Here is a 21,253-nt window from a genome sequence, read left to right as displayed (position 1 = left end):
CAGATATATCATGTTTTATGAACATCGATATTACTGACCTCTTTGATTAATTGACCTTGCCTGAATTTCTAATTATCTTTCCTAGTCATGTCTTTCTAGTATATTAAAAACTTTATGGCTGCTCTCTCATATTCACTAAAAGTGTTAACTTCATAATCTAAGTCCATCATTTTCTCCCCTCTTTAGAGTGTAAAAATGGACCATTGGGTATTTATATCTTGAAGATCCTTGTATCCCCTGAAGATGAGCTCAACTTCCTTATATTTACCCTGTTAATATACTTCAAAAAAGTGTGTCTAGTTTCTATTGTGTTTTGTGAGCAGAAGCATACTGTCTGCAAAAGGAAATCTAATGGTGATATAAGCATAATTTTGTCAACAGTCTTAATTGTAACATCAGAGATATGTTGTAAGGATTTACAGTGGCGTCTAAGCATAGCCTATCCTGAGAGAAAATAATAACACAGTCAGTCAAGAGAAACTTACATTCTTATTGAAAACATAAGATTTAAAAATAACAAGCACTTAGAAAACAATAAAAGACTCTAATGCTTTTGGAGGGAGATAAATTGTAAATTTTCTAAGAACTAAGTCAAGGGTGTGTTGAAAGGAGTCATCATTTTAATAATCCCCAATATTTACCTATATCTAACGAAAGAATAGGTGAGGGAGAATGGCTTGGAAGTCTGTCAGCATTATTAATGGAATACCTTTTCCATTCTATATTGTAAAATACCTGATAAAGCATTATTATGGCTGTAAAAATAAATATTTTATTAGGAATTATGTAGTATAATTAAAAACATGCCTTGGCTTGTTTATGAAAGATGAAAGTAAGTGTATATTTAAAACCCATATAATTACTGAAGCAGCCAATAAGTCAAATGAATACTACGTAATTGGATGGAATTGGTTGGGGTACCAGGTTAAGCTGCTGCTCTATATACCCAAAACACACACTCCAATGTATGGGTTAAATCTTGGCTTCCACATACTATCGTCCTATCATCTAGTCTCCTGTTAATATGCTGCAGGGTAAAAGGTGATGGCCAAAGTATCTAGGTTCCTGCCACCCATGTGGGTGACTCAAATGATGTTCCAAGATCCTGACTTTCCCCTGTATCAGCCCTGGCTGTTGCAGACATTCGGAGAATAAGCCAGCAAATGGAAGATAAATCTGTTTCTCTCTTTTTCTCTCTCAGTGTGTTTCCTATCTCTGTCTTTTAAATCAAGCCGTCACTATTTTTTAGAACGAGGTGGAATTGGAATTTGTCTCATCATCTCTATCTTGATGTAGTAACTTATAAAAATAATCATTTTATACAAATTAGCCATTCATTTCAACATTTCAGATGAAAAATTCTCTCAAGAACTTTAATCTTTAAGTGTGAGTGTGTATGTGTTCTGGTAGTCACACTGTGTCTAACTATGTGAAATATGTTAATATTAAAATTTACATTATTTATTCATTTACTTAATAAGTTAGTGTAAAGAAAATTCTTAAACTATTCATGTAATAGTAATTTAAGCATAATTGCAGACTTGTAACTGAAAAAAGCAACATGGATCACCATGACATGTAACTGTTATAAGGATATGTCCACATTCTGCCCATTATTACTTAAAATTTTATATTGTTTTCTGCTAGTTAGCTGATAATTAGACCATTGAATGGTACAATGTTTATTCATGTGAACCAATATGTATCTAGTCTTGCTACTGGTAACATAATACACTAGGTCCATGGGGGAGTAAAAAAGGCACTCCTTACCTGTAAGGTGGTGACAGATTTAATCTTTTTGATAATCTGTTAGCCAAAAATTTAACCAAGTAGATTCTAAGAGAAAGTTTTCAAAGATCTGTCTCAGACAGGCTTTAGTTTATTCTAAGTCTCATAAAATTAGAGCTGTATGTGATAGTGTATACTAAAGCAAAACAAGGCCATTTTGGTTCACATAAGACACAGCAATATCAAAGTATAAACCCTTTGCTCCATACAGGTTAGTTACTCTAAAACATAAGTATATAAAATTATGAATTTGAGATCCAGTTTTTAAAATTCCAAATGATTCCAAAGCAAATGTTTAAGTTCTTAAGCTATTTATATTATTAAATCCCGTCCAAAATTCATATTGGAAAATTCAGCAGATACTTGTGCCAAATCTCATGGAGGAAATGTTAGTTTTCATACCTAATATTTAAGCTTTAGCTGCAAATAACATGAAACTATTGGTCTTAAAATGATTGGGGTCATGTACTGGATTCTCTGTGCATTGTGGAAAATTTGAAAATACTGTTTTTGTGAGAAGAGAATTCATGTAGAAAATGAAGTCTGTTGATAGATGGTGAGTAAGATAAGTGAAAAAAAATGTGTCTCCCATCATTGCTGTTTCCCTCTGGTACTACTTATTAGTGTATAGTTGCTTTTTTCTTCCTAAGATCATACCCTTTATTAGGCAACAATATTCTGTTAATGGAGAAAAGAAAATGAGCAGTTTACAATTATGTAAATAAGACGTAGGTTTTCTCTTTCTGAGAAATAATAGAACTTTTTCCCCCTAAATGAATAAAATTGGAATCGCTGTACCTAGCTTCTCATTAAAGGGTGACACTACTAACAATTTGCAAAGAGAGAACTGTAGGAGTGCAATAAAATAAGATTATCTTGGCAAAATTGAAACTTAGCTCTGTATGTCATGTTAAAAATGTAGCTGAGAGCTGGTCTTTGTGTTATCAGTGAGGGATCTGAACATAAAATGTGATTTGCATATTTAAGGAATTGATTTAAATTATTGCTTCTAACTCAGACCACAGAAAGACAGAATGTGTTACGGATGTACCTTTGTCCCGCTATGTCCATCAGGGCTCATGTGTTTACCAAAAGGACAGAGGTACACTTTTAGTTCTCCAGTGACAGAACTGCTGGTATATATGATCTGCAATTTCATCTTATGTTCATCTTATGAAGATTATAACTTTTTTTCTATTTGCTATAGCGTTTTAATTTCTTTGCCATGTTTTAATGTTTTCTGTCCTAAAATCTCCTTGACTTGCATTCAGAATTTTACCGATATATTTATTAGTTTGTAATTGCATTTTCTAACCTGTGGTTGCTTTTGGGACTTCAGATATAATTGAAGGTTTTAATTTAGTTGATTGAATCAAATGGTGATGTAGTGATATCAGTATTTTAAGACTAATTTTATTTTCTCTCCCAGAGATGTAAGGAGGATTGAAATCACAGGGACAAGCAATTACTTAAGTCTTTAGGGGATAAGAGTTTCAGAAAAGTGGTGGGGATGTTTGGGAAATGGAAGAGACGCCTACATCCCATACCAGAATACCTGGGTTTAATTTTCGGCTTTGCTTCCAATCCTGGCTTCCTGCTAATGTATATCCTGGGAGGGGCAACAGATAGCTCAAGTAGCTACATCCTTGCCATCCACCTGGGAGAACCTGATTGATTCTTCCATTTTCAAATTTAGCCTGACATAGTCCGGGTCGTTGTGGACCTTTGGATTCGGAACCAGTGGATTATGCACCTTGATTTACACCTACCCCCACCACCTATCTGTCTCTCTCTCTTTCTGTCTTTTCTTACCTCTCAAATAAGAACCTTTTCTTTTTTTATTAATTACATTGCATTATGTGACACAGATTCATAGGCTCTAGGATTCCCCCATCCCTTCCCCATGCCCTCCCGCCATGGTGGATTCCTCCACCTAGATGCATTATTACAGTTCAAATTCAGTCAAGATTCTTTCAGTGCAATCATATACCAAGCATAGAATCCAGCATCTTACTGTCCAGATAAATCCAACGGTTCTTGGGGAGACCTTCTCTGGTCTGAAGGTAGAGCTGGCAGAATATCGTCCCGATCAATTAGAGCCCCAACATAACGTCAACAACAATTTACAACATTATGGAATTAATTGACATGGTATTGAGTACCCAATATGTTAAAAAATGCAAGTTCTTAACCACTTCCTATGACATTTCAATTTTAGTTTATATATAACCAGCTTCTATACACCTTAAAATGGCTATAGGGTATTCAGCTGTCTCATGTCTATTTTCATTTTAGTATTTAGCAGTTTATAGTGCTGAAGCATAATTTTGCTGAACTTGGCCGAACCTTTTTTTTTTTAAAGAAAAAATGATAGCAATGGAGATGCAAAAATTATTCTCAAAAGAAATTTTAGAAAACACTCACTGGTGAGACTTTGGTGTTCAACTAGATCTCATTTATATGGATTTAATAAATAAAATTGAGAAAAAGCTAATTGCATGATAGAAAAAGCTAATTGCATGATAGAAAAAGCTAATTGCAGCTGCAGGAATGGTGGTACCACAGGGGAATACAAGATAATCAGGAATAGATTTGGTTCCTGGGGAAGGAATTCTGAATATCATGCTTATAAAGACCACCACTTCAATGTGTTTAGCTATGTGATACAGAAAACTGTTCCTCAAATAAGAGGGCTTGGATGCAGAGATTTGGAAATCCTCACCATATGTATAATAATGAGAAAAATTTTCAATTAGCAATAATTGTACCTTGGATAAATCTCATTGGCTACGATACTGCCACTGCGCAAAGCTGATAATGAAAGTATTGATTTCAGAAGAGTGTGTTAAGATGAAAAGTTTGTCAAGCAGCAGGTATTGTGGCACAGGTGATCAAATTGCTGCCTGAGATGTTGGCATCCCATATTAGTGCTGGTTCAAGTCCTGAATGCACTACTTCTGATCTGTTTGGGGCCCTTGCCATCCACATGGGAGATGTGAATGGAGTTTCAGGCTTCTGGTTTCAGTCAAGCCCCTTCCCAGCCATTGTAGCCATCTAAGGATGAACCACAGTATGAATGATTTGTTCACTTTCATTCTCTCTCCCTCTTTCCCTCCCTCTCCTTTTCTCTTCTTCCCTCCATCTTTCAGATGAGTCAGGAATATGGAGAAATTTCAGGTGTATAGATTTCTTTTCAGGTGTATAGATTTTTTTATTTTGTTTTATTTTAGGACTATGGAAACTTTCAAACCTATCAAAAAGTAGTGGGATTGATACAACAATCCTTATGTATCCACTTCAACAATCAAGCACGGTGAACACATTCTTGTCTTGTTTCAAAATATGTCCTGTTGAATTCTGACTTTTTGAGGTAGAAACCTCAGGCCTCTGGGGCAAGGCTTTCCAGCATCATCAACATCCTCAAACTTGACAGACAGACCTTCCATCCCATGACTTTTAAATCCTCTAGAGGCCACTTGACATGTTTATAGGCAGGGGAAGCTTTAAAAGGAAGTACTACAAGATTCTTCTTTTCTACATTAAAAAAATGCATTTACTTATTGAAAAGGCAGAGAAAGAGAGTATGAGAGAGCATCTAGTGGCTCTGCCCCTTATGGAGATGAAATGAGGAACTGAGGACCCTTTCCAGGTCTCCCATGGGGGTGGAGGGCAGGCAAGAACCCAACAGCTTGAGCCAGCACCCTTACCTCCCAGGGCCGGCCTGCCTTAGCAGGAAGTCGTTTGGGTTGGGGTTAAGGCGGTGGGGTAGAGAGATCTTCTGTCTGCTGGTTCATTCCAAAATTGCTTGCAAGCACCAGGCCTGGAGCAGTCTGAAAAGAGGAGTATTCAACTCCATCTGTGTTTGCTGTATGGGTGATAGGATTCCAAATGTTGATACATCATCCTCTGCCTCTTGAGTGTATTAGCGGAAAGCTGGATCAGATGTGGAGCCTGATGTCAGGCACTTCACTGTGTGGGGCATCCGAGGTAGTGGCTTAACCCCCTGCACTATGATATGAAGCCTCAGAGTTCTTCACCTTATATTCTGTGTCTCTGTAAGGAAACATAACTATTTTAATAATTTGATAAAATTCTAATTCTGGTATCCCTTGCTGTAGAATTAGACTTTCCTGAAAATTTTTTCTCTGAAAAATATGTCCCATGTACTTTGTCTTCCATCGAAACCATTAAATTTGTACAGGCACACTGGAAAAAAAAAGCTAAGAAGCTACATTGGCCCCATCCTGTTGTCAAGTACAATTTGCTTATGACAACATTTATACTACCATCGATTATGGAATTTTTTTTTGTCGCTAATACTATTTATTCAGAGTCACCACTCATTTATATGTTTATAACCACCCCTCAAGTTCTTAGAGTAGGTAATATAATTTCTGGTGCACAAAGGTGTTAAGAGCCTTACACCAAGTCATATGGAAAGTAAACAAGACTGACGTCTTCCTGTTCCAAGACAAGCTTTCTTTTTGTTATTATTGTGCTATCTCACATTTTTTGTACATTTCCCCAAAGTCTCCTATGAGAGAACCTTCATAATTTCATTATGGCATAACCTGAGGATATGCAGTGAATTCTCTCTCTGTTTCGCTGAGTAGCAATATGTTTAGGCAGTGTTCTATACATTGATGATAGGTCAAAACAAATTGTTGTCTGAACTCTTCTCTATATATTAAAGAGATTTTTTCAACTTCTTAGCATTTAAATTACCCTTAATTAAAAAAAATTCAAAACTCAGAGTTGCAGAGATAAAGTGATATAGAAGGGGAGGGAGAGAGGGGGAAAAAGAGATATCTTATGTCATCTGGTTCAATCTCCATATGGCCACAAAGGCCTGACCCCAAAATCAGGAGCTAAGAGCTTCATCAAAATCTCCCATGTGGATGGCAGGATGTCAAGTGCTTGGATCATCTTCTGCTGCTTTTCTGTGATTATTAACAGGGAGTTGATCATAAATGGAGCACCAGGTTTCAAATTGGCACCCATATGGGATGCTGGCATCACAGGTTGTGGTTTAACCTGCTATACCACAATGCTAACCCCTGTAAATGACTCTTGAAGAATTCTTGTTGGTACCCTCTAGAGGCCTAGCAAACTTAATTGGCTTGCAAAACATACGTGGCTTGCATTCAGGGGAGTAGTTCATTCGTCTCTTAACATCTGGATGTACTGTTACATTTTTTACTATAATATATCCATATCTGAAAACTGTGGCCATTTGAGAATAGAAATGGTCAGTAAACTGTATTATCCAATTAAAAATTCATTGTAGCTCTCTGACATTTTACGAAGTTCTTTAGAAAAAAGAGAGAGAGAAAAGCCTGCAAATCTGCAGTGCCTTGCTAAAAATATCCTGGTGTATCTATTAACTTATTAATTCAGTGTAACATAAATAGCTAAAAAAATAATTTTTACAGCAACATGCCATTCTCATCTTGAAAGCATCACGAATTATTTTTATATTATCTACTTTGAAAAGATGCAAAGCAAAACTGCTCAAGATGTTTGAATGAATGCTATTGTAAGAGCCCAAACACAATTTTTGTCAGTCTGCATCCTGAGAGAAATAATAAATATTGCTCTGCTAAAATCTGATTTTCACCTTATGCTAATCATACTCTCTTCAGCAGATTTCTCTTATTTTCTTCTAAATGTAACCCTGCACCAACTCAACAAACAATACAAAAACGTCCACTAAGGAAAAAACAATTTGTATGTGTAAATACAAATCCAGTAGGGAACCACATAAATAAATATTCACTTAGTGGAAAATAGGAGATCAGTGTTGATCATTTCTCCATTGAAATTGACGCCGCATTCAGTAACTTGCTTTCAAATTTCCTTGGCTTTGATTTTGTCAGTTTGAGTGACCATTGAGACTAAACTTGGTGTTACATTGTGGTGGTTGTATTTTGCACTTTGGCTAGTGGCTATGCAAGCCTGGCTTTGATTTGCACATGTATCTGTTGCTTTTTCATTTTATTTACTCAGTTTTAGGGCCTAAAATACATTTTGGCCAGAGTAATTTAAAGCACTCTGAAAGCATTGTTCCAGCCATAGAAAACGCTTTTCTGAAATTCCGTTAAATTATCGTTCTCTTGATGAATTCAACAGCATAAACCTGTGTACCCATTCAAAATGATGGAATCCTCAGTGTGCATTTTACCCTCAGAAATGTGAACTCTTTGCAGAGACACAGATGCATTGGAGGTTTAGAGGAAACAGAAAGCCAGTGCCAGATTGTATGTTCCTGAGCAATCCACTCTGGATTCCTATTACTATGTTGTCATGAAAAATCTGGACTCAGAAATTGGTAATGTTGTCAAGAATGTGTTTTATGAAACTACAGGATGGGTCAGCCAATCCTTTTTTTTTTCTTCCAAAGATCCACACTTGAAATAGATAGTACTGTAGACTACTCTAAGCCCCTGTTGCAAAGATTCATCTCTGCCCTTGTGGTGCAAGTAATCAAACCTGCTGTGTTCTAATAGCATCCTATATATATGGGCACTAAAATTTCAAAATTAGGCAAATCTAGTGTATCACAAAGATAATATACTCCTTTCATTTTTATAAACACTTTCAAAATATCAAAACGTTCCCTCACAGGCCATGCTAAAACACATAGCCAACTAAATTTTGTACTTGGGCAATAGTTTGTCAAACACTGACTTGAATTAATCAAATATTCTATTGCATATATCTGTTTGGAAACCTGCTGTATGCAAGACATTATCTCACAATACTTATGTAAATGATCACTTTTAATTTTCTTTCCCATGTTTTATGAATAATTACCAGGCAGTTAAAAATTTGTAAGGACCTTCCACTAGAGTTTGTGTGTTGTGGTGTTGTGTGTGTGTGTGAGAGAGAGAGAGAGAGATTGTATATATTTTTTATCAGAGCACTTGGAAAATTGGACTTTTGATAAATCTTTGTTTTGACTAACATCTTACCACCTATGTAGATGACTGAAAGCATCAACAGTCTTTCTTTGTGCCATGTTTGAAACTAGTTGCTATTTAAACTTCATCAAAATATCTGTAGAGTGGAAGAATTTTGTAGAAACACATTTTAATACAATAAAAGTTCTGAATAACACAGTCCAGATATGTATTTAAATCTTAAAAAGAAGACCAATTTAAAACAATCTTTGAGCCTCTAAGATAGTTCCTTTATTTAGAACCTAATGAATATCCAACGGTTTTGTATCGGTGTTATTTCAAAGTACATAGGTTTAGGTAGGTTCATTCCCTTCTTTGCTGACTAGTCACTAACCCTAATTCCGAACATTATCCAAACTATCACTTTAATATGTAGAATGAGCAGGTGACCTAGTGATACTGTGGTACTGTTCAAAGTTAAATTTCTTTTCAAAACGTTATACACAGTTAAGACCTTTCTATGAAAAAGAACCCTTCAACATGTTGTGGGTTTTTTTTTTCACTTAACATGGAAGCAGAAATGTTTCTCTAGTATTCAAAAGTTTTCATAATTTTTGAATAATTTGTATTTATACAAATATAGTATTATACCAAAGCTATGATTTAATCATTCTCTTATGGTTTGTCATCTAACTGATGTCCTTTACTGACACTACAAATAAGGTCATTTTAATTTATTTGGTGAAAGCTCACATTTTTTTCATTTAGGCACTTTGTTGAAGACAGTTTACAACAACTAGCATTGTTTTGCTAAATATTAAAAGTACTTTGTAGTCTCTTGTTAATTCTTTTCTAGAAAAAACATGTCGCTTTTTTTTGTTGGCATTGTATGAAAGTTCATGTAAACATACCCTAAGCTTAACAACACAGTCTATACGTTTAAAAAAAAAAAAAAAACTCACCTGTTTGGTAACTGGATAAATGAGAGACATGGAGACTTGGTTTAAGCAAAATGTGACAGCCATTTCTTATATGAAAGTATGGTATTATAAGGTGAGAATAGGAAGATTATTTTTTAAGCCTCACTCTGCTTTAAAAGTATGCTTCTCTTGAGAAAACCAGCCATAATAACTGGTTGAATGGAAATGGAAAAACTCCAACAAGCACCCAAGCTCGTTGTTATAGGGGCCTCAAATCTGTATATAATTGCTTAATATTCAGCAAGGAACATATTACTAGTAGGCTGGTACAAAAAGGGAGATATTTACTGTAGATCTTAGAGGAAGGAGCCAGGCAGTTATCACATACTTTGAAAGATCCTCAAAGTGTTAGGCTCAAAGGTCCTTATAGATTGAATTTGGCGCTAAGAGATGTATATTCAGCTAATGTCCAGCCCCCTAGTTGGCTGAAAGTGCTTGTGACACTCATTTGATTATTTGAGATGGCAAGATGGATTCTAGGTAGTCTAGGGATTCTGTGTAGATAGAAGTTACGTTTTGCTTAAGGCCTGAGGTTCCTGGGCAGTGGGGCAGAGATTGTCTCAAGAAAGACCAATTACCAAAATGCAATCTAAAGTAGATAAACATGACCTCATGCATGTTGTATTCAGGAGTTCTATAGGGCTTATTGCCGCACTCCCTCATTTTAGTAAGGTAATTTTATTAACAGACTGATTTTCAATCCTAAAAGCAGGACAAGGAAACTTTAAGCTAAGGAAAGAAGGCTGGTTCACATTCCCTATGTCCACAGTAGCCAGGGCTAGGCCAGACTGAAGCCAAGAGCCAGATTTGTCGTCTGTGTCAACCACTTGGCTGGCAGGGTCCCAAGCATGCATGCTATCACCTGTTTCTACCCAAAGGCATTAGCAGGAAGCTAGAACAGAAGCAAATGCAGGACTCAAATTGAGACCCTCATTTAAAAAGTTTGAATCATAAGCAGTTCCCTTCCAGCTTGCCCAAATGCCCTCCTTGCGTCTCTTATTATTACTAATTATTATTGTTGTTAGGTTGTGACAGAAAAATATTTAAGATAAATTTATCCAATGAAAATACTCATGTAACTAATCAAGCCCTACTTTATTTAGTGATTGATATAGTTGTAAGCAACACAGAAAATCATTACAGTTAGATTTTTCTTATTGTTTAGTTTACCAAGCTGTTATTTCTGTGAATATAACAATCCTATTAGCACCCAGAATCAGTTAGTGAAATAAGGATAGTACAACCACAGGCTTAATATACCCTCTCAAGCATCTTCTGTCTGACCTGTAACATTGTTATCCAGCAGAATAATTGCTAATCCAGACAGCAGTAATGTGAAATGGATCTTAAGTGTTCTAGTATTATGACCTCAGCATAACATCACTGATGTCATGAAAAATAGTATTCAGTTTGGTTGAAAATTAACATATTTATTGTACTTGTACATACCTTCTTGCACTAAAATTGTTCTGGATAAGCTCCCAAATACAGGAGTAGCTGTGCTAAGTCATGTGTATAGGCTTTTTAATTTCCCTGATGTATTTGGAAGAAGAGCTTATGAAAAATTTGGCCATGATCACCAGAATGATACCTAAGATAACTAGCATTCTTTTTTGATTGGTTATCTTTTAAACATATATTTAAGTTTTGAAAGACAGAGTGACATAGACCAAGAAATAGGACATGGTATCTTATGTCTACTTTTTTTTTTTTTAAATTTCTATCCCCAAGTTCCCAGAAGAGTTAAGGCTGGGCCACACCAAAGCCAAGGGCCAGGAGTCTCATCTGCCTTTGCCATTGTGTGAGGCAAGGACCCAGCTACTTAGACCTATACATGATGTACTAACAGGAAGCTGAAATCAAAGTGCAGGCAAATCCTGACACCCAAATATGGGGTGTGGGCATGTCAAGTCGCAGCTTAACCAACTGTGACACAATGTCCAATCCAATTGTTCATTTGATCTTGAATTCTAGCTTTATGACTCTTAACTAAATCAAACTGTGTTTAATTCTTGTGAGATAAAGTACCTGTTTGAGGCCTGCACTGTAGCATAGGAAGCTAAGCCATAGCCTGTGGTGCCGACATCCACTATGTGCATCAGTTTTAGTCCTTGCGGTTCTACTTCCAATCTAGCTCCCTGCTTATGGCCTAGGAAAACAGCAGAGGATGGCCCCAGTCGTTGGGCCCCTGAACCCACAAAGGAGACCCAAAGGCAGTTGCTAGCTGCTTGCCTCACAATGGCTTAGTTCCAGCCCTGGTAACCATTTGGGAAATGAACTAGCAGACGGAAGATCGCTGTGTGTCTCTCCTCTCTCTATAAATCTGCTTTTCCAATAAAAACAAATAAATTTACATTTTTAAATGGTGAAAGTGTTCAAAAGATGTGATCAGTTTATATGGTGTTTTCTAACCTTATTTTGGATATAATATGCGACAAGTATGCTAAAGTAACCACTAAATGATGACTTGATTAAAGGCAGCTGTGAAAACGTACTTATGAAGCAAGTAGATGTAACTAGCATTGATTTCAATGCCAGCATCCTGTGTCTGAGTGCCAGTTTGATTGCTGGTTGCCCTGCTTCTGGTCCCGTTTCCTACTAGTATACCTGGGAAGGAAACAGAAAGACAAGCCAAGTACTTGTTCTTTCTAGTCTCGGTCTACATTTCCATAGGCCCTATTTTCAGTAATTCTGTAAATTTGCTGTAAGTTCATTTGTTGTTAACCCTCTCTGAAAATGTTCACCTTTATTATTAGCACTCTAAATCCAAGGTGAAAGGAGAATGCATTACAAACATTTGAGAAGTGAAGGTAGTATCGGGGTGTCATAAAGCATTGATTACGATTAGAAGATTTTGACACGTTTATTTTTTGCTCTTGTTTTGTTCTATTTTAATTGAGAAAAATACCATGTCAGTGATTTAATGGAAATCTCCATAGGAGGAAAATTCAATATAGCCGAATCTCAACTCGATTGGACTTGAGCCATTACTACTTGAAGTGTGGATGGGTGTGTATTTTTTGGTTGCGAAGAAAGTAAATGAGCCTTAAAATGCTTTTCCTAATGAGAACAAGCGATTGCAGTAAGACCTTATCCTGCTTTATAAAACCTTCTACCTGCATATATACTTCTCAGACCTGGCCTGGAGCTAAGGATGGACTTTCAGCAAGAGTAGGAAACTTCAGTTGGTTTGTTTTATTTTGCTTTGGTTTGTTTGACTTTGTTTGCCTTTCATTGTAAAATTCATATGTAGGGCCCGGCGCGGTGGCGCAAGTGGTTAAGGTTCTCGCCTTGCAAGCCCGGGATCCCATATGGGCACTGCTTCTAATCCCAGCAGCTCCACTTCCCATCCAGCTCCCTGCCTGTGGCCCGGGAAAAGCAGTCTAGGACGGCCCAAAGCTTTGGGACCCTGCACCCACGTGGGAGACCCGGAAGAGGCTACTGGCTTCGGATTGGCTCAGCTCCAGCCGTTTCGCTCACTTGGGCGGAAGATCTTCCTCTCTGTCTCTACTCTCTGTGTATCCGCCTTTCCAATAAAAAAATAATAAAAATAAATCTTTAAAAAATAATAATAAAAATAAATCTTAAAAAAAAATTCATATGTAGTATTTGCGGAAGGCTGATTAAGAGTTGCAGAAGAGACAGCAGTGAAAGGCATACAGTTCTTCACGGGCAGCTGTCCACCACTGTCGGTTAAGTGGTCAGGCTACAAGAACTTTTTACAGCAAATCACTATTTAGAGGCTTTCACACTTTCTCTCCTCCTCTATTCCAGCTGTCCATCAGCCATACCACCCAGTTAATAGATTGTTTTTCATTTCCTCTTGTGTTGAGGCTACAGCTTTGTTTTTTTTTTTTGTTTTTTTTTTTTTTTTTGCTTTTAATACATTCAGATTGAGGTTTTCAGGTTGAAATTTTGTTTCTGTTTGCATCTTTTTTTTTCCTTAATTCTTTGTTTTTCATGTTACAGGTCCTTAGGCTTAGGGATTTCACCTTCCAACTTACGCCACCCCTTCCCACTGTTTCCCCCTATATTATTTATTTAGTCCCTTAATAACAGCCACAAGTCCATCATTCTGCTTTTTAAGTACATCCTGATATTTTTGGTATAGAGAATTGTTGCTGCCCAGCAGCAACACTAAAAAGATGACTCACTCACACTCTCTAGGGTCTGGGAAAAGCCGGAACCGCAACCGGACCCCTCACTGCCAAGACTGGTTTAAATCCTTATCTCCGCTGCTCCTGTCCCCATTGTTCTAAGCTTTCCTCCCTGCTTCTCCAGCCCTCTTTCTGCCACCCTTCTTCCCATATTTCTTCCCATACTTTCTGCTGCATTTCTCCGTTCTTGTCCCCGTCTCTCCGTACTGCTCTTACTGCTTCTATACCACTTTTGTATCCCGTTCCTTCTGCTTCTCCTCCCCGTACACCTTAGCTTTTCCAGCCCTCTCTCCACCACCCTTTTCCCACCTGTCCTTCTTCTCGTCCCGTCTTTCTCCGTTGGTGTCTGTGTCTGTCTGTCTTAGTTGTTCGTTCGTCCGTCTGTTCTGTCCATCCGTTGTCTGTCTATATCGTTCTCCAACAATCACTTCTCCCTGTGGGTCCACTTGGAGGCTAGTAATCACAGCGGGGACATTAGCTTATCCCTGTGACTTCCTGTTTACCTGCTGGCAAGACCGGCTCCGCCTCCTGGCCCTGGGCCAGCCACCATCTTGCAACCACCCTTCCCAATCCCAGGAGTGGCTTTAGCACTCCGCTCCCCACAGAGAATAGTAGAAAGTCCAGCATTCTGAGAGTTTGTACAAAGGTATAATCTCAGATACAGCAATGTGCTCAGTGAAGTTTATGCAGTCCATCCATATAATGCAGTTTTCATGTTTTCTTATTGAAATTCCTCTATTCTCAGCATTAGTTCTAGGCATGGCAGTCATGGGCAAGTAATGGTACTTTTGAACACTTATCATTACCACATAGTGTTAATGCAATGTAAAAACAATTCTAAAATTTATTTAGTTTTGTTTAAGGTTGAATTTTTAATATTTTTTCCATGAATAATTACTCTTTTTCTAACTTTTTTTCATATAAGGAACTTCTTACATGGGTGCCATATACCCTTTATTTTCTTTAAAGAAAATGTTTTCTTTAAAGAAGCCCACAATGATGAGCCTTTGCTACTGCTCTGAAATTAACACATCTGCTTCATTTCCATGTATAATATTCATATAAATGAAACTATTAATTTATAAATACAGTTAACAAAGACTAAAACAGTGTCCCAGGGTACTTGTAATATTTCTTTTTTTTTTTAACACGATTTCTGGGTGAGTCACTTTAGTGGTGTGCAGCTCAGCTGATAATCATTCTTCTACTAAGCACATGTAGTTAAAGAATATTACAGTATGCTATGCCTGTGTTTAGGTCTATTCACATATGTACTTGCAAGAGTAAATTTTTACTTGGTCTTTCTAAGAGCACAAATGTAACTGTTACTTTCTCTCTGATTAAAATTAATATTTAATTCAAAAACCCACATGCTTCTGGAAAATCTTTGATATTTAGATAAATTTACACATTCAGAATATGATCTAAAGGATGTCACCAAAATAGTATGATCTCTTTTCTGCTTCTTGAATTATCCGCTCTTATATACTGTAGAGTTGAAGAATATAATGAAAAATCTTTCCAAAGTCTCCCTCTTATTAATCTCATACTTTATTTTCTTAAAAGTACTAAGTAGACAGTCTGTCATTTAAAATGTTTTCAATGAAAACCAAACCATATCATATATTTGCTTGAAGCAAGTAGATAAATAAGATTGGTAGAGAATGTTTCCCCTACATGTAACTCAAGAGAGTATATTGAGCTTAAAAGGTTATTTATGGAGTACAAGGAAGAAAGCTATAATAAAGAACCCCAAAGCTATAATTTAATTTTTAGTGTTATAATTCAAATTCAGTAATTCAATAGCAGATGTAAAAAATGAAATGAGAGAAAAAAAATTAAAGTGCTACCAGACTGAATAATCAGTCATTGAAAATGCCTGCAGTGGGAATTTACTGAGATTCAAAGTGTTTGCACCATCATTAAAGATTCCGTAATTTATATTAGTGAACTAATATAATGACAGGCACAAAAATATCTCCTAAGGCTGAGGCTTTGCAAAAGACAAGTGTTCTAACACGCCCTGATACTTAAATATTCTTGGAGTTCCAAGTACCTTCATCTGCCTGCTGTCTCTAGCAAAATATACTATATATATTTTTTTCTCTCCCTCTTCTTTCTCCTCCTTTCTACCTATAGATATTTCTCTCTTGCTCCCTGCTTCCTTCTCTTCTTTTCATTCTATCCCTGAGAATATTAGTAGTAAGGTAGGTTAAGACCTAGTTAAATAAATAATCACAACATTAATTAACTCCCAACTCAAGATTGAAGTGAATTTATTCAAAGCAAGTAATCAGATGGATAAATGTTAACTCTTTTCAAACACCTTTCATCGGGAAAGCCAAAATAACTAATCTTAAATGGTCCTAGAAATATACAGAACATTATGTAAGTTTCATTTTATAGAAATATCATTTAAGATATCCTTTACTTTAAAAACTTGCTAATATCCCCAAGAAGTTGCCTTGTTATTGGTGTAATTGTTACTGTTCCCCGACCTAAAATTTGATGCACTTTGTAAAATCTACCAACAGAAAACACAACCTAAACTTTGCTATATTGGTTAGAAAGAAGAGTAATATAAAATAGGGCACAATAAAGGTAGCTGGTAGGGAATATCTGTTTTTGTTTATTTTCTTCCTTGCTTAAATTACATCTAAATTGTTTAATTCGTGTTGATGTTTATCCACTGTGACTTTGTATATTAAAAGATAAGAGATAAGAGAGAACAAGATGAAATAAGAAATAATTATTTATAAATTACTTATTAATGACAGTAATATGGATACTTTATACTTGCCAAATCATCTAACTTGGATTACTGCTATTTAATGAAGGTATTAGTGTCTTGATATTGCAACCTGGGAAACAAGGACTCAGAGAAGCGAAATCATTGGCTTATGATAATACAACTAATGATTGGTGTGGCTAAAGTAAGAACCTAGACCTGTATGACTTTCAGTACCATTAATGTTGCACCCTGTTCTGCTACAACTACATACCACGGTACTGCAAAACTAGTGGAAAATAATGAAAAGATAAGTTTACCTGGTGCCAAATCTGTGGTATACTAGGTTAAGTCTTACCTGTGACACTATCCTCCTCTATAGGCACTAGTTGAGTCCTACCTGCTTCACTTCCTGTGTCTGTGAAAACAGTGGAGGACATTCCAAGTACTTGGGCCCCGGTACCCACCTGGGGGATGCTGAGGAAGCTCTGGGCTTCAGATCAGCCCAGATCCAGCCATTTGGAAAGTGAAACAGAAGGTGGAAAATAAGTCTGTGTCTCCTTCTCTCTATGTAATTCTAATTTTCAAGTGAATTAAGAAACTTTATCTTTTAAAAAATATTTATTTTGAAGCCAGAAGAAAATTGAAATCCATAGTTTTTTATAATATACATTTTCCATGAATTTTTGAAGACCCTTTATTTGTAGCTAACATGGTCTTGTGACAATAACTGATAAGGAATCCAAACTTTATTTGAAGATGCTGACCTTCCAACTTCTAGAGACAGTGCTTTTCATTTACAATTTCCTGAGAAGAGGTCCATTTCCTCTTGTCATCTATTAAGAATAATATATGCTTCATGAAATGTATTAGGAAATAGATGAGTAAACACATAAACTTACTTTAAATAATTTCCAGTACATGCTAAGCATTAGTAAATGTTCTTTCTTCATTAAGAACTTAATGGCCAAAGCTTTTTTCTACTTTCCATAAGTTTATTATAAATTTTTTATTTTGTTAAGATATTTATTTTTATTTTGATAATTTTTACATAGTTGATTAGGGTTTAAAGGGTCAAGAGCTACAGGAAGGTGGGTGAGACAATTATTTCCACATTTTCTTTTTTTCCTTCCTGTATCTGGGGGAAGAGAAGAGATAAGGGGAGAAGCCATGCCCAGCCCCCCAACCACCTCCATAATATGGGACTAAGGATAGTCAACTGACTCCATCCCAGGGTCTCTGGTATGGGGCAAGCTCTGATGGTTCCACTCAAGAGGGTTCAACAATTCTGAATTACTTCCAATCTTGCCACTCCAAGCACGATGAAATCTCTCCAGAATCCACTGATTGACATAGCACACCTTAGAGTCTCCATTTATCCTGATATTCATTGCCAACACTTAGCTGGGGCAGTTGATCAATTTGTTCTGTCCTCCGTCCTCTTATGGCATGAGGTGTCTTCTGCAAACTCCGGTGTACTTCCATATCCTCCATGTGCAACTGGATATGCTGTCTGTTGCTCCATCTGAGCCACTGAAGAGACCCAGCTCTGACACATGCACTCCTAAGTCAGACTTTGGAACCTGCAATTCTCTCCATAATTGGGGTTCTGAGTTCAGCAGTTCAGTTGGAGGGATCCCCAAAGAAACTTCATCCTAGGTGATCCCAGACCAGATTCTTGTGTGTGTGTTGGCCAATACAGGGTCCGGCAGTCTGTTGCCCCAATCAGCTATTATACATGCTGGTGGTTGTAATTACTGGGGCAGGACTGTCTCCAGCCCTGTCTTCTACAAAAGCAATGGATGTTAGAGCCCAGCTCAATCCTGCCCAACTCACACTTGGCCCTCATGCAAACCAGTGGGAACACCCATCTAATTGGAGCGATCCCAATAACCCCTGCAAAGCCCGCCCCCTCCCCTGGTTCCCATGCTTGCGAATGTACAGCAGACCAGTCTAGTCTATTCCACATCTCATTCAACTCTCATACATGTCAATGGGTATTGAAGCCTAGTTCAACCCAACCAGCCCCACTATCCAGCACACAAACTTGCCATTGGGTTGACACTCTCTGTCTGGCCATGCCTGTCCCAGTCCTGGTTCTCATGTTCACCAGTCAGATTGACAACCCAAGGAGGTGCCCACTGTTTCCCTACTGGGCCACTCCTGGATCCCCCACTCTCCAGGTGGTTATGCAGTTTAACTTGACAAGATTTGCCCCGCGTGCCAGCATCTGTCATGTGATGCTGTGGCAAAGCCCAACTAACCCACATCCACTCTGGCTTATTTATGCACTAGTAGGAACAGTCAGTCAACCAGCCTGGCTTTCCCCTGATCCAACTCACAAAAGGGCAACAGGTATTGTAGCCCAGCTTGGCCTGTTCTGCCCCTATCCCAGCTCTCACACTCACCAGTGGGAGTGGCATCCAGCAAGGGATTCCCACACTGCCCCATTATCTAGTTTACCTCTTCCCACCACCCCCGGGTCCCTCATGTTCTGGTTGAGTACTGTGGCCCAGTCTGGCATGGGCTGCCTTACCTCGGCATTTTTCAGTGGGTACTGTAGTTTGGCCAGGCCCAGCCCATGCCCAATTTCAGCTCATGCTGGTGGGGGCTTTAGCCTAGCCCAGCCCAGCTGTCCTCCAGTCCTGGCCCTCATCTGAACTGACTTGTGTTGTGGCCCGACCCGGCCTGACCCACGCTCCATTCTGAAGCTTAGATTCACCACCAGGTGATGTGAACTGGCCCTGCCTGATTCTCCCCCAACCTGAACCAAATGTATGTTGGTGCATACCATCACTTGACCTGGTCTGGGCTGCTCCCCATCATGGTTCTTGTGCTCACCTACAGGGATTGTGTCCAAACAGAGTAGTTTCTAGGCTTCTCCATCAAAACCTCTCCCAGTGCCAGATCTTGCGCCCACCAGTGGGTTCCTTGGACAGCCCTATTAGTTCACTTCCTGTCCTAGCAGGAACAGTAGACTTTCCTGACTGTCCCTCACCCATTCTGATTTTTACTGTTGAGTATTATAGTCCAACCAAGCCTGGTTCACACCCAGATACAGCTCACACATGGTTCAGTAGAGGCAGAGACCTAGCTCATCCCCTCCTACACTTATCCTGGTTCTCATGAGCTAGATGTGCTAGATGAACTATCCAACTGTTAAGCCACAGGAAAACTGATTGAAAGAACATGGTATCTATAGCCAGAGTAGATGACAAAAGTATGACTGATATCTTGTCTTTACAATTGAGTGTAGACTTGATTAGGATTGCCACAAGACAAGATTATGGCTGATGGGAAACAGTTTAAGTAGACTCATTTTGGTTGCAAGCAAAAAAATTAATGACATTAATTCAAAAATGAAAAAAGGTAACGTGTCTGGTGGTATAGCTGGGTAAGTTGCTACTTAACTGGTATCCCATATCAGAGTAGCACTTTTAGTCCTAGTTGTTGTACTTCCTCAACTTTCTGCTCTTGCTGCTGGAAAGGCAACAGAAGATGGCCCACATGCTTGACAACCCATGTGAAAGATCTGGATCAGTTCTTGGCTCCTGTCTTCAGCCTGACCCAGGTTTAGTTATTGCAATCATATGAGAAATGAAGCAACAGATGGAAGATTCTCTCTCTCTCTCTCTCTCTCTCTCTCTCTCTCTTTGTTTCTCTGATGATGTGCCTTTCAAATAAATAAAATTTTAAATGGTATGTGACACTTAGGATTTAGGGGATATTCTATTACAGTCCCAGTTCTGCAGCACCCTAGATTGATGGGTACCCCTCCTTTGCTTCCTCCTATCCCCAAGCACAATTTACTCTGAAACGACACCCATTGAAATAGGTTTTTTTTTGGTTTGTGAACAAAAAAGGAAATGTGCAGTAGCCAACAGGTGAATTAATCACTCAGTTTCTCTAGCCTAATCTTCCAAGTTACATTTATTTTAGCTAGAAACCAGAACCAACTAAGTAATTTCTGGAGCCATGGAAAGAATGCAAATATGGAGCCTCACTGAAAAAATTTTAAATGTCAAAACAACAGCAAAGTACTAAGGTGCAAGGCCCTGCACAACTGCACATTCACACGTCCATGAAGTCAGTGCGGCAAGAGCCAAGCTGAGACTTGAAGCAACCAACTGTATCTTTTTTAAAGCTGTTGCAAATTCCGAGGCTTACCTTGCATTTGCTCTTTTCCCTTCTCCTGATGCCTATTTCTCTGGGATTATACCCCACTCTTATTCACCCACAAGCATTACAAGTAAGCTGTATCTCAAGTCTTTTTTTTCCAGGTATTTGGAACATGACACTGTAATTAGAGTTTTTGAAATCTGATAGGCCAATTCAAGTATGCTTTAGTGTCAATTTTATCTCAAAGTTAACAAAATTCCTCCAATGTCAAGGAAAACATTTCATAGAAGGGTACAGCTTGCTTGTTATAGGCATACATTTACATGCCGGCTTAAATTCCTGGATTCCTATATTTTTAAGATTTTATTATCATTTGGTCATGGATAATACTAATAACCCTTTAGAAGAATAGGATAGGGCCCGGCACGGTGGCGCAATGGTTAAGGTCCTCGCTTTGCACCCCGGGATCCCATATGGGCACCAGTTCTATCCCGGCAGCCCCGCTTCCCTTCCAGCTCCCTGCCTATGGCCTGGGAAAGCAGTTGAGGACGGCCCAAAGCTTTGGGACCCTGCATCCACGTG

At 38.1% G+C, this 21,253-nt stretch overlaps 1 protein-coding gene and 1 non-coding gene across 7 annotated transcripts in view; one reads left to right on the top strand and one right to left on the bottom strand.

Annotated features, from left to right (window-relative positions):
• Window positions 1-21,253, top strand: part of DIAPH2 (diaphanous related formin 2) — an 830,745-nt gene that overhangs the window by 484,330 nt on the left and 325,162 nt on the right. The window lies entirely within an intron of this gene.
• LOC121169619 lies at window positions 4,454-4,601 on the bottom strand. Its single transcript, XR_005885899.1, has one exon. It is a non-coding gene; the product is annotated as a U4 spliceosomal RNA (small nuclear RNA).

Source organism: Ochotona curzoniae, unplaced genomic scaffold, assembly GCF_017591425.1.
Source record: "Ochotona curzoniae isolate NIBS_2020 unplaced genomic scaffold, NIBS_Ocur_1.0 scaffold_1852, whole genome shotgun sequence".
Classification (NCBI taxonomy): Eukaryota; Metazoa; Chordata; class Mammalia; order Lagomorpha; family Ochotonidae; genus Ochotona; species Ochotona curzoniae.
Note: the sequence above shows the minus strand (reverse complement) of the source record. Positions and strands in the feature narration are given on the sequence as shown.